This window comes from Mus musculus, chromosome X (genome assembly GCF_000001635.26).
Source record: "Mus musculus strain C57BL/6J chromosome X, GRCm38.p6 C57BL/6J".
Classification (NCBI taxonomy): Eukaryota; Metazoa; Chordata; class Mammalia; order Rodentia; family Muridae; genus Mus; species Mus musculus.
In genome coordinates this window covers 66,823,445-66,836,876 of record NC_000086.7, presented here as the reverse complement: position 1 = coordinate 66,836,876, position 13,432 = coordinate 66,823,445, and the positions used below count along the sequence as shown (strand labels likewise).

At 35.7% G+C, this 13,432-nt stretch overlaps 4 non-coding genes across 4 annotated transcripts; all 4 read left to right on the top strand.

Moving 5' to 3' along the window:
* Positions 1–1,034: 1,034 nt before the first annotated feature.
* Mir465b-2 (microRNA 465b-2) lies at positions 1,035–1,113 on the top strand. The gene has a single exon (NR_030561.1). It is a non-coding gene; the product is annotated as a microRNA 465b-2 (primary transcript).
* Positions 1,114–4,279: 3,166 nt separating this feature from the next.
* Mir465c-2 (microRNA 465c-2) lies at positions 4,280–4,360 on the top strand. The gene has a single exon (NR_030563.1). It is a non-coding gene; the product is annotated as a microRNA 465c-2 (primary transcript).
* Positions 4,361–7,596: 3,236 nt separating this feature from the next.
* Positions 7,597–7,675, top strand: Mir465b-1 (microRNA 465b-1). Its single transcript, NR_030560.1, has one exon. It is a non-coding gene; the product is annotated as a microRNA 465b-1 (primary transcript).
* Positions 7,676–10,841: 3,166 nt separating this feature from the next.
* Mir465c-1 (microRNA 465c-1) lies at positions 10,842–10,922 on the top strand. Its single transcript, NR_030562.1, has one exon. It is a non-coding gene; the product is annotated as a microRNA 465c-1 (primary transcript).
* Positions 10,923–13,432: the final 2,510 nt, after the last annotated feature.

The following is a 13,432-nucleotide window of genomic DNA, read 5'->3' as shown; positions in this document are numbered from 1 at the left end:
TATGTACAATAGGGGGAATAGGTACCAAATTCATTGATGACTATTTCATAATTTAGTGATAAAATGGCTAGGGAATTTGGGAAAAGGCATAAGTTTAAAATAGTATTTTGGTTTTTTTTCTAGGGTTTATGAGTAAAGGTCAGTTAATAAATTCTACACTCTATGGAGTACAGTGATAAAATTACTAAGAGTGATGGATCTAGCTGAGGCAATACCTACTTTAAATTGTCCTGTATTTATTCAAATTCTCTCATTCTCTGCATCCTGCCCAGTTCTGGGTCTGTGTTTTTCCATCCACTGTAAGAGGAAACTTTAATTATGGCTGATCAAAACACTGGTATGCGTATAGGAGAACATCCTTAGGAGTCATTTAATTGTACATTTAGAAGAAAAATAGAACATGCGTTTCTTTCCTAGGCCCATGACTTAGATTCTTGACCCCAGGATATGGGTTCCATCTTGTACAGCAGGCCTTAAACCCATTGAGAGATTAATTAGTTACTTGCATTGCATTTGTGCCACTATTTCACCAGTACAGCATGTAGGCAAATCACCATGTAGAGCACATGGTTTGTAGTTGTGTTGATGGTTACATTTATCCTCTGGTATCATTCAGAGTAACTTTCAGTACCATGAATGCTGATTAGTAGAGGTGCTGATTCTACAGGTACCACTCTGACTTCCTTGTTCAATAATATCACCTTATGAAGAGTTTTTGCAATTTACAAAATATTTACAATAGCCTAAGTTGTTTGCTGGAGGAAACCATTTGGTTAATGATCCAACTAGATATAAACAGTTCATCATTGCATGTTTCACTTGATGGTGAAAGTTGTAATGTGGAGAGCATGGTTTCCCTATTATTTAGTGACTTTGTTTTGATTCCTCATATGTGTATATATATTAAAAGAAACTTCTATAGTAGTAGGATTCTGTATGACCCTTTACTTGGCCCTTAACGGCTATGATTAGAGGTTTGATGAAGCTAACAAGACTGTTTATGAATGTTTGAACATCTCCTTAAAGGCTTTGTATGCAATGCCCTATTTAGAATGGTGCTGATCTGATGAAATAAAAAATTGATCAGGGCCTTTCTAAGTAGAGTAAGGCTTACCAACTATACATTTAATATGACTTGTAGATGAATGTTCAGAATATCTGTAGGTACATGTAATGTGCCTTCTGTAATTATAGGTGAGCTTCCACATGGCCACATTCTTTTTTTTTTTACTTCTATTTATTTATTTATTTATTTATTTATTTATTTATTTATTTATTCTTTCCTCATGTATTACATCCAGACGTTATCTTACTTCTTTCTACACACCTCATAGCCCCTGCCCTACACTTCCCCTGTCCACCAGATCTAATTCTCTCCTCCATTTCTCTTCACAAGAGATCAAGCCTTCATATTTGCTCTACAGTAGATAATATTTGTCTAGAAATACATCCATTTATTTTAGGTTTCATTCTTTTTTTTAATTTTATGAGATATTTTCCTCATTTACATTTCAAATGCTATTCCAAAAGTTCCCTATACTCTCCTTGTACCCTGATCTTCTATCTACCAACTCTCACATCTTAGCCTTGGCGTTCCCCTGTACTGGGGCATATAAAGTTTGCAAGACCTAGAGGTCTCTCTTCCCAATGATGCCCAACTAGGCCATCTTCTGCTACATATGAGCTCTGGGGATACTGCTTAGTTCATATTGTTGTTCTACCTATAGGGTATGGTCCACTATGTTCATAGCCGCCTTATTACAATAGCCAGAAGGTGGAAAGAACCCAGATGTCTCCCAACAGAGGAATGGATACCGAAAATGTGATACATTTATACACTGGAGTACTACTCAGCTAATAAAAACAATGAGATTATGAAATTCATGGGCAAATGGATGTATCTGGAGGATATCATCCTTAGTGAAGTAACCCAATCATGACAGAAGTGGTTAGTTATGCACTCACTGAGCATCGGATAATAGCCCATAAGCTTAGTATACTCAATTTGTAAAACACAAGAAGAGGGAAGACCAACTGGTGAATACTTCTTTAAGGTTTCTAATGTAATTAAATAGAAGGTTTTAACATAGTCCATGTTTTCCTGAATTTCACCACTCTCTGTTCTGTATTTTATTTTATTAGGTATTTTCTTTATTTACATTTCAAATATTTTGCCATTTACCCATTTCCATCCTATCCCATCTAACCTCCTCCTGCTTCTGTGAGGGTGTTACCTCACCCACCCCCTTACTCGCACTTTCTTGCCCTAGTATTCACCTACATTTGGGATATCAAGCCTTCACAGTACCAAAGGCCTCTCCTCAGATTGATTCCCAACAAGGCTGTCCTCTGCTACATATGCAGGTGGAGCCATGGGTCCCTCCATGTGTACTCTTGGTAGGTTGTTTAGTCCATAGCAGGTATGGGGTTCAGGTTGGTTGATACTGTTGTTCTTCATATAGGTTGCAAACCCCTTCATCTCCTTCATTACTTGCTCTAACTCCTCTATTGGGGACCCTGTGAACAGTCCCAAGTCTTTTCTAGGAGTATGACAAAGTCTCTAGGATATGATGGGACATGTTCGGGCAGTACAAAACAGTTAACTTATGTGACTTAGATCTTTTCCAGGACTTCTTTGTCTGAAGTAAATCTCACTCATACAATGTTTGTGGTGATATAATTTGGTTAAAACTTCAACATGTGAGAGATAAACCTTTTTGATAGCAGGATGCATGGTAACTGTCTTGATATCAATGTAACTTCGGGTGTATTCACCAGAGAATTGTTTATTGTAAAATGTACAGGTTAGAAAACAAATGTAAATAGTAAAAGCAAATAAGCCAAATATAATAATTGTAGTAAAGTAGACAAAAAAAGAAAATAGTAGTCAACATATTGCTTTGTTACAGAGATGAGTATTCATTTAAAGAAAAAACATGAGTAAATGTACATTCAGGGAGAATTTTGATAGATAGTGAGAGAATTTCCTAAGTAGAACAGGATGAAAGCTAGTACTTTATGTATGTTATATTATGTTTATTTATGTTATAATTACAGTTGAAAGTATGGGGAAGGGTAAAGATACGTGAAATCAGCACTATATACCAGGCTATAGTCTTGATTTGTTTCAGTCCTATAAACACATGAAGAACAAATCTTTGTGTAAAAACAAGGATCATCATGCCCTGAAATTGTTGTACTCTGGGTGTAAATGGCAGTATATATGCAGTTACTATCTACCCAGGAACATTAGAACACTAATTTTTTGTACAATAGGGGGAATAGGTACCAAATTTATTGATGACTATTTCATACTTTAGTGTTAAAACAGGTAGGGAATCTGGGCAAAGGCATAAGTTTAAAATATATTTTGGTTTCTTTTCTAGAGTTTATAAGTAGAGGTCAGTTAATAAATTCTAAACTCTATGGAGTACAGTGATAAAATTACTAAGAGTGATGGATCTAGCTGAGGCAATACTGACTTGAAATTGCCCTGTATTTGTTCAAATTCTCTCATTCTCTGCATCCTGCCCAATTCTGGGTCTGTGTTTTTCCATCCACTAGCTTATTATGGCTGATCAAGACACTGGTATGCGTATAGGAGAACATCCTTAGGAGTCATTTAATTGTACATTTAGAAGAAAAATAGAACATGTGTTTCTTTCCTAGGCCCATGACTTAGATTCTTGACCCCAGGATATGGGCTCCATCTTGTACAGCAGGCCTTAAAACCATTGAGAGATTAATTAGTTACTTGCATTGCATTTGTGCCACTATTTCACCAGTACAGCATGTAGGCAAATCACCATGTAGAGCACATGGTTTGTAGTTGTGTTGATGGTTACATTTATCCTCTGGTATCATTCAGAGTAACTTTCAGTACCATGAATGCTGATTAGTAGAGGTGCTGATTCTACAGGTACCACTCTGACTTCCTTGTTCAATAATATCACCTTATGAAGAGTTTTTGCAATTTACAAAATATTTACAAAAGCCTAAGTTGTTTGCTGGAGGAAACCATTTGGCTAATGATCCAACTAGATATAAACAGTTCATCACTGCATGTTTCACTTGGTGGTGAAAGGTGTAAAGTTGAGAGCATGGTTTTCCCCATTATTTAGTGACTCTATTTTGATTTCTCATATATATTAAAAGAAACTTCTATAGTAGAAGGATTCTGTATGACCCTTTACTTGGCCCTTAATGGCTATAATTAGAGGTTTGATCAAGCTAAGAAGACTGTTTATGAATGTGTGAACATTTCATTACAGGCTTTGTATGCAATGCCCTATTTAGAATGGCGCTGATCTGATGAATAAAAAAAAAATGATCAGGGCCTTTCTAAGTAGAGTAAGGCTTACCAACTTCTACGTTTAATATGACTCGTAGATGAATATTCAGAGTATCTATAAGTACATGTAAAGTGCCTTCTGTAATTATGGATGAGCTTGCACATATCCACGTTCTTGTTTTTCTACTTCTATTTATGTATTTATTTATATTTTATTTATTTATCTATTTATCTATTTATCTATTTATTTATTTATTTATTTATTTATTTATTCTTTCCTCATGTATGACATCCAGACTCTAGTTTACTTCTTTCTATACACCTCATAGCCCCTGCCCTACACTTCCCCTGTCCACCAAATCTACTTCTCTTCTCCATTTCCCTTCACAAGAGATCAAGCCTTCATATTTGCTCTACAGTAGATAATATTCATCTAGAAATACATCCATTTCTTTTAGGTTTCATTCTTTTTTTCTTTTTAAAATTTTATTAGATATTTTCCTTATTTACATTTCATATGCTATCCCAAAAGTTCCCTATACTCTCCTTGCACCCTGATCCTCTACCCACCAACTCCCACTTCGTAGCCCTGGCATTCCCCTGTACTGGGGCATATAAAGTTTGCACGACTTAGAGGTCTCTTTTCCCAATGATGGCCAATTAGGCCATCTTCTGCTACATGTGAGCTCTGGAGATACTGGATAGTTCATATTGTTATTCTATCTATAGTGTATGCTCCACTATGTTCATAGCCTCCTTATTTATTATAGCCAGTAGCTGGAAAGAACCCAGATGTCTCCCAACAGAGGAATGGATTCAGAAAATATGGTACTTTTATACACTGGAGTACTATTCAGCTATTAAAAACAATGAGTTTATGAAATTCTTGGTCAAGTGGATGTATCTTCAGGATATCATTCTTAGTGAGGTAACCGAAATACAAAAGATGTCATTAGATATGTACTCACTGATGAGGGGATATTAGCCTATAAACTTAAAATACTCAATATACAATTTGGAAAACACAAGAAAATCAAGAAGGGGGAAGATAGGTGAATACGTCTTTAAGGTTTCTTATGTAATAAAATACAAGGTTTTTAGATACTCCAAGATTTCCTGTTTTTACCACTCTCTATACTGTTTTTTAATTATATTTTATTATATATTTCCTTTATTTAAATTTCAAATGTTTTCCCATTTACCAATTTCCCCCCTATCCCATCTATACTCCTCCTGCTTCTGTGAGGGTGTTACCTCACCCACCCACTTTCTCCCACTTTCCTGCCCTGGTATTCACAAACATTTGGGGTATCAAGCCTTCACAGTACCAAAGGCCTCTTCTCACATTGATTCTCAAAAAGGCTGTCCTCTGCTACATATGCAGGTGGAGCCATGGGTCTCTCCATGTGTACTCTTGCTAGGTAGTTTAGTCCATAGCAGGTATGGGGTTCAGGTTGGTTGATACTGTTGTTCTTCATATAGGTTGCAAACCCCTTCATCTCCTTCAGTACTTGCTCTAACTCCTCTATTGGGGACCCTGTGAACAGTCCCAAGTCTTTTCTAGGAGTATGACAAAGTCTCTAGGATATGATGGGACATGTTGGGGCAGTACAAAACAGTTAACTTATGTGACTTAGATCTTTTCAGGACTTCTTTGTCTGAAGTAAATCTCACTCATACAATGTTTGTGGTGATATAATTTGGTTAAAACTTCAACATGTGAGAGATAAACCTTTTTGATAGCAGGATGCATTGTAACTGTCTGGACATCAATGTAACTTAGGGTGTATTCACCACAAAATTGTTCATCATAAATGTACAGGTTAGAAAACAAAGGTAATATTTAAAAGCAAATAAGCCAAACTTACTAATTGTAGTAAAGTAGACAAAAAAAAAAAGAAAATAGTAGTCAACATATTGCTTTGTTACAGAGATGAGTATTCATTTAAAGAAAAAACATGAGTAAATGTACATTCAGGGAGAATTTTGATAGATAGTGAGAGAATTTCCTAAGTAGAACAGGATGAAAGCTAGTACTTTATGTATGTTATATTATGTTTATTTATGTTATAATTACCGTTGAAAGTATGGGGAAGGGTAAAGATACGTGAAATCAGCACTATATACCAGGCTATAGTCTTGATTTGTTTCAGTCCTATAAACACATGAAGAACAAATCTTTGTGTAAAAACAAGAATCATCATGCCCTGAAATTGTGCTCTGGGTGTAAATGGCAGTATATATGCAGTTACTATCTACCCAGGAACATTAGAACACTAATTTTATGTACAATAGGGGGAATAGGTACCAAATTTATTGATGACTATTTCATACTTTAGTGTTAAAACAGGTAGGGAATCTGGGCAAAGGCATAAGTTTAAAATATATTTTGGTTTCTTTTCTAGAGTTTATAAGTAGAGGACAGTTAATAAGTTCTAAACTCTATGGAGTACAGTGATAAAATTACTAAGAGTGATGGATCTAGCTGAGGCAATACTGACTTGGAATTGTCCTGTATTTGTTCAAATTCTCTCATTCTCTGCATCCTGCCCAATTCTGGGTCTGTGTTTTTCCATCCACTAGCTTATTATGGCTGATCAAGACACTGGTATGCGTATAGGAGAACATCCTTAGGAGTCATTTAATTGTACATTTAGAAGAAAAATAGAACATGCGTTTCTTTCCTAGGCCCATGACTTAGATTCTTGACCCCAGGATATGGGTTCCATCTTGTACAGCAGGCCTTAAACCCATTGAGAGATTAATTAGTTACTTGCATTGCATTTGTGCCACTATTTCACCAGTACAGCATGTAGGCAAATCACCATGTAGAGCACATGGTTTGTAGTTGTGTTGATGGTTACATTTATCCTCTGGTATCATTCAGAGTAACTTTCAGTACCATGAATGCTGATTAGTAGAGGTGCTGATTCTACAGGTACCACTCTGACTTCCTTGTTCAATAATATCACCTTATGAAGAGTTTTTGCAATTTACAAAATATTTACAATAGCCTAAGTTGTTTGCTGGAGGAAACCATTTGGTTAATGATCCAACTAGATATAAACAGTTCATCATTGCATGTTTCACTTGATGGTGAAAGTTGTAATGTGGAGAGCATGGTTTCCCTATTATTTAGTGACTTTGTTTTGATTCCTCATATGTGTATATATATTAAAAGAAACTTCTATAGTAGTAGGATTCTGTATGACCCTTTACTTGGCCCTTAACGGCTATGATTAGAGGTTTGATGAAGCTAACAAGACTGTTTATGAATGTTTGAACATCTCCTTAAAGGCTTTGTATGCAATGCCCTATTTAGAATGGTGCTGATCTGATGAAATAAAAAATTGATCAGGGCCTTTCTAAGTAGAGTAAGGCTTACCAACTATACATTTAATATGACTTGTAGATGAATGTTCAGAATATCTGTAGGTACATGTAATGTGCCTTCTGTAATTATAGGTGAGCTTCCACATGGCCACATTCTTTTTTTTTTTACTTCTATTTATTTATTTATTTATTTATTTATTTATTTATTTATTTATTCTTTCCTCATGTATTACATCCAGACGTTATCTTACTTCTTTCTACACACCTCATAGCCCCTGCCCTACACTTCCCCTGTCCACCAGATCTAATTCTCTCCTCCATTTCTCTTCACAAGAGATCAAGCCTTCATATTTGCTCTACAGTAGATAATATTTGTCTAGAAATACATCCATTTATTTTAGGTTTCATTCTTTTTTTTAATTTTATGAGATATTTTCCTCATTTACATTTCAAATGCTATTCCAAAAGTTCCCTATACTCTCCTTGTACCCTGATCTTCTATCTACCAACTCTCACATCTTAGCCTTGGCGTTCCCCTGTACTGGGGCATATAAAGTTTGCAAGACCTAGAGGTCTCTCTTCCCAATGATGCCCAACTAGGCCATCTTCTGCTACATATGAGCTCTGGGGATACTGCTTAGTTCATATTGTTGTTCTACCTATAGGGTATGGTCCACTATGTTCATAGCCGCCTTATTACAATAGCCAGAAGGTGGAAAGAACCCAGATGTCTCCCAACAGAGGAATGGATACCGAAAATGTGATACATTTATACACTGGAGTACTACTCAGCTAATAAAAACAATGAGATTATGAAATTCATGGGCAAATGGATGTATCTGGAGGATATCATCCTTAGTGAAGTAACCCAATCATGACAGAAGTGGTTAGTTATGCACTCACTGAGCATCGGATAATAGCCCATAAGCTTAGTATACTCAATTTGTAAAACACAAGAAGAGGGAAGACCAACTGGTGAATACTTCTTTAAGGTTTCTAATGTAATTAAATAGAAGGTTTTAACATAGTCCATGTTTTCCTGAATTTCACCACTCTCTGTTCTGTATTTTATTTTATTAGGTATTTTCTTTATTTACATTTCAAATATTTTGCCATTTACCCATTTCCATCCTATCCCATCTAACCTCCTCCTGCTTCTGTGAGGGTGTTACCTCACCCACCCCCTTACTCGCACTTTCTTGCCCTAGTATTCACCTACATTTGGGATATCAAGCCTTCACAGTACCAAAGGCCTCTCCTCAGATTGATTCCCAACAAGGCTGTCCTCTGCTACATATGCAGGTGGAGCCATGGGTCCCTCCATGTGTACTCTTGGTAGGTTGTTTAGTCCATAGCAGGTATGGGGTTCAGGTTGGTTGATACTGTTGTTCTTCATATAGGTTGCAAACCCCTTCATCTCCTTCATTACTTGCTCTAACTCCTCTATTGGGGACCCTGTGAACAGTCCCAAGTCTTTTCTAGGAGTATGACAAAGTCTCTAGGATATGATGGGACATGTTCGGGCAGTACAAAACAGTTAACTTATGTGACTTAGATCTTTTCCAGGACTTCTTTGTCTGAAGTAAATCTCACTCATACAATGTTTGTGGTGATATAATTTGGTTAAAACTTCAACATGTGAGAGATAAACCTTTTTGATAGCAGGATGCATGGTAACTGTCTTGATATCAATGTAACTTCGGGTGTATTCACCAGAGAATTGTTTATTGTAAAATGTACAGGTTAGAAAACAAATGTAAATAGTAAAAGCAAATAAGCCAAATATAATAATTGTAGTAAAGTAGACAAAAAAAGAAAATAGTAGTCAACATATTGCTTTGTTACAGAGATGAGTATTCATTTAAAGAAAAAACATGAGTAAATGTACATTCAGGGAGAATTTTGATAGATAGTGAGAGAATTTCCTAAGTAGAACAGGATGAAAGCTAGTACTTTATGTATGTTATATTATGTTTATTTATGTTATAATTACAGTTGAAAGTATGGGGAAGGGTAAAGATACGTGAAATCAGCACTATATACCAGGCTATAGTCTTGATTTGTTTCAGTCCTATAAACACATGAAGAACAAATCTTTGTGTAAAAACAAGGATCATCATGCCCTGAAATTGTTGTACTCTGGGTGTAAATGGCAGTATATATGCAGTTACTATCTACCCAGGAACATTAGAACACTAATTTTTTGTACAATAGGGGGAATAGGTACCAAATTTATTGATGACTATTTCATACTTTAGTGTTAAAACAGGTAGGGAATCTGGGCAAAGGCATAAGTTTAAAATATATTTTGGTTTCTTTTCTAGAGTTTATAAGTAGAGGTCAGTTAATAAATTCTAAACTCTATGGAGTACAGTGATAAAATTACTAAGAGTGATGGATCTAGCTGAGGCAATACTGACTTGAAATTGCCCTGTATTTGTTCAAATTCTCTCATTCTCTGCATCCTGCCCAATTCTGGGTCTGTGTTTTTCCATCCACTAGCTTATTATGGCTGATCAAGACACTGGTATGCGTATAGGAGAACATCCTTAGGAGTCATTTAATTGTACATTTAGAAGAAAAATAGAACATGTGTTTCTTTCCTAGGCTCATGACTTAGATTCTTGACCCCAGGATATGGGCTCCATCTTGTACAGCAGGCCTTAAAACCATTGAGAGATTAATTAGTTACTTGCATTGCATTTGTGCCACTATTTCACCAGTACAGCATGTAGGCAAATCACCATGTAGAGCACATGGTTTGTAGTTGTGTTGATGGTTACATTTATCCTCTGGTATCATTCAGAGTAACTTTCAGTACCATGAATGCTGATTAGTAGAGGTGCTGATTCTACAGGTACCACTCTGACTTCCTTGTTCAATAATATCACCTTATGAAGAGTTTTTGCAATTTACAAAATATTTACAAAAGCCTAAGTTGTTTGCTGGAGGAAACCATTTGGCTAATGATCCAACTAGATATAAACAGTTCATCACTGCATGTTTCACTTGGTGGTGAAAGGTGTAAAGTTGAGAGCATGGTTTTCCCCATTATTTAGTGACTCTATTTTGATTTCTCATATATATTAAAAGAAACTTCTATAGTAGAAGGATTCTGTATGACCCTTTACTTGGCCCTTAATGGCTATAATTAGAGGTTTGATCAAGCTAAGAAGACTGTTTATGAATGTGTGAACATTTCATTACAGGCTTTGTATGCAATGCCCTATTTAGAATGGCGCTGATCTGATGAATAAAAAAAAAATGATCAGGGCCTTTCTAAGTAGAGTAAGGCTTACCAACTTCTACGTTTAATATGACTCGTAGATGAATATTCAGAGTATCTATAAGTACATGTAAAGTGCCTTCTGTAATTATGGATGAGCTTGCACATATCCACGTTCTTGTTTTTCTACTTCTATTTATGTATTTATTTATATTTTATTTATTTATCTATTTATCTATTTATCTATTTATTTATTTATTTATTTATTTATTTATTCTTTCCTCATGTATGACATCCAGACTCTAGTTTACTTCTTTCTATACACCTCATAGCCCCTGCCCTACACTTCCCCTGTCCACCAAATCTACTTCTCTTCTCCATTTCCCTTCACAAGAGATCAAGCCTTCATATTTGCTCTACAGTAGATAATATTCATCTAGAAATACATCCATTTCTTTTAGGTTTCATTCTTTTTTTCTTTTTAAAATTTTATTAGATATTTTCCTTATTTACATTTCATATGCTATCCCAAAAGTTCCCTATACTCTCCTTGCACCCTGATCCTCTACCCACCAACTCCCACTTCGTAGCCCTGGCATTCCCCTGTACTGGGGCATATAAAGTTTGCACGACTTAGAGGTCTCTTTTCCCAATGATGGCCAATTAGGCCATCTTCTGCTACATGTGAGCTCTGGAGATACTGGATAGTTCATATTGTTATTCTATCTATAGTGTATGCTCCACTATGTTCATAGCCTCCTTATTTATTATAGCCAGTAGCTGGAAAGAACCCAGATGTCTCCCAACAGAGGAATGGATTCAGAAAATATGGTACTTTTATACACTGGAGTACTATTCAGCTATTAAAAACAATGAGTTTATGAAATTCTTGGTCAAGTGGATGTATCTTCAGGATATCATTCTTAGTGAGGTAACCGAAATACAAAAGATGTCATTAGATATGTACTCACTGATGAGGGGATATTAGCCTATAAACTTAAAATACTCAATATACAATTTGGAAAACACAAGAAAATCAAGAAGGGGGAAGATAGGTGAATACGTCTTTAAGGTTTCTTATGTAATAAAATACAAGGTTTTTAGATACTCCAAGATTTCCTGTTTTTACCACTCTCTATACTGTTTTTTAATTATATTTTATTATATATTTCCTTTATTTAAATTTCAAATGTTTTCCCATTTACCAATTTCCCCCCTATCCCATCTATACTCCTCCTGCTTCTGTGAGGGTGTTACCTCACCCACCCACTTTCTCCCACTTTCCTGCCCTGGTATTCACAAACATTTGGGGTATCAAGCCTTCACAGTACCAAAGGCCTCTTCTCACATTGATTCTCAAAAAGGCTGTCCTCTGCTACATATGCAGGTGGAGCCATGGGTCTCTCCATGTGTACTCTTGCTAGGTAGTTTAGTCCATAGCAGGTATGGGGTTCAGGTTGGTTGATACTGTTGTTCTTCATATAGGTTGCAAACCCCTTCATCTCCTTCAGTACTTGCTCTAACTCCTCTATTGGGGACCCTGTGAACAGTCCCAAGTCTTTTCTAGGAGTATGACAAAGTCTCTAGGATATGATGGGACATGTTGGGGCAGTACAAAACAGTTAACTTATGTGACTTAGATCTTTTCAGGACTTCTTTGTCTGAAGTAAATCTCACTCATACAATGTTTGTGGTGATATAATTTGGTTAAAACTTCAACATGTGAGAGATAAACCTTTTTGATAGCAGGATGCATTGTAACTGTCTGGACATCAATGTAACTTAGGGTGTATTCACCACAAAATTGTTCATCATAAATGTACAGGTTAGAAAACAAAGGTAATATTTAAAAGCAAATAAGCCAAACTTACTAATTGTAGTAAAGTAGACAAAAAAAAAAGAAAATAGTAGTCAACATATTGCTTTGTTACAGAGATGAGTATTCATTTAAAGAAAAAACATGAGTAAATGTACATTCAGGGAGAATTTTGATAGATAGTGAGAGAATTTCCTAAGTAGAACAGGATGAAAGCTAGTACTTTATGTATGTTATATTATGTTTATTTATGTTATAATTACCGTTGAAAGTATGGGGAAGGGTAAAGATACGTGAAATCAGCACTATATACCAGGCTATAGTCTTGATTTGTTTCAGTCCTATAAACACATGAAGAACAAATCTTTGTGTAAAAACAAGAATCATCATGCCCTGAAATTGTGCTCTGGGTGTAAATGGCAGTATATATGCAGTTACTATCTACCCAGGAACATTAGAACACTAATTTTATGTACAATAGGGGGAATAGGTACCAAATTTATTGATGACTATTTCATACTTTAGTGTTAAAACAGGTAGGGAATCTGGGCAAAGGCATAAGTTTAAAATATATTTTGGTTTCTTTTCTAGAGTTTATAAGTAGAGGACAGTTAATAAGTTCTAAACTCTATGGAGTACAGTGATAAAATTACTAAGAGTGATGGATCTAGCTGAGGCAATACTGACTTGGAATTGTCCTGTATTTGTTCAAATTCTCTCATTCTCTGCATCCTGCCCAATTCTGGGTCTGTGTTTTTCCATCCAC